We start from the raw sequence: 1,223 nt of genomic DNA, 5'->3' as shown, positions 1-1,223 counted from the left end.
AATGGCCTATCTCTTTTCATTCATTCTCCTGCGCCAAGCCTCTCCAGGACTGGACTGAAGGGGAAAGGGGCGTAGAACCAACTGGGTTGCCAAATTATGCCCACTTTTGTAAGGGTCTACGGTTTGGGTGGGAGTAGTGGTGGGGTGTGTGCCATGGCCTTGCACCCTCTCACCCCGCATCGTCAGCTCAGGGTTCTCCCAGTCGCTGAGGGAGGTTGAAGACACGGGCCCTGGGAGTGGGTAGGGGTTGGGGGTGAGGTGGTTAGGGTGTTAGGGAGGGTAATGGGTTTGGGGCGGGGGGGAACGATTGTGCCAGAGCCAACCTTAGCGATCCAAAACAGGGCCTGACCTTCATTGCCATCTGCAGGCCCGTCCTGAGTTCGGGAGCCTGGGGTGTTGTTGAGGGGGGTTGGTGGGAGGATTCCCAGGAGCCCAGTAGGAAGAGATGGGGACAAATATCTTCACCCAGAGACTGTAGAATTCTCTCTCACCGTTAAGCCCAAAATATTGAATGTTTTGAAGGAGGCATTCAAAAAGGTTCTTAGGGCTAAAAGAATCAATGGATATTTGGGGGGGGGTGGGCAGAAAGTGGGAAGAGGGGGCTGAGTTGGATGATCGTCTGTGATCGTATTGAATGGGGGTAGCAGAATCTAAGGGCTGAATGGCCTCCTCTTGCTCTTACTTTCTATGTTTCTATAACGCTTGATCTCCTCAAGCCATTCAAAACCCCAGGATGCAATTTGACAGAATGAGCTGTCTCCTGGAATCCAGGGTGAGATGGTGGTGCTAAAGGCCTTGTGGGGGTTGCGGGGAGAGGAGTTTGAAAATTTAGAAACCCCGACACCCCCCCTCCCAACCACGAAGGGTATTCGGTGAGTAACAAAAAGCCCATGGCTGGGTCAGGGTATCAGGTTAAGAGTGAGGCCTTGGTGTGGATCAGTAGCAGCAGGCAAAGTAGGCCGAGAGCCTGAATTTGTAGGCCGAGAGCCTGAATTTGTAGGTCTCTCCCACTCTACTTTGAGGCCAGGATGCTGGTGGGTGTGGGCTTTCACGCAACGGAGCAGGGATGAGTACATTTTCAGAATCTCTCGGTTAATTCCGCTTTATCATGTCGGAGTGGAAATTCAGGGATTAGCGAAACACGGGAAGTTGTGGAACATGGTTTGGGGGTTGGAGGGGGGGGTGGTGTGCTCAGCAACAGGTACAGGGAGAGTGATTCATGG

Source organism: Rhincodon typus, chromosome 43, assembly GCF_021869965.1.
Source record: "Rhincodon typus isolate 14 chromosome 43, sRhiTyp1.1, whole genome shotgun sequence".
NCBI lineage: Eukaryota > Metazoa > Chordata > Chondrichthyes > Orectolobiformes > Rhincodontidae > Rhincodon > Rhincodon typus.
Note: the sequence above shows the minus strand (reverse complement) of the source record.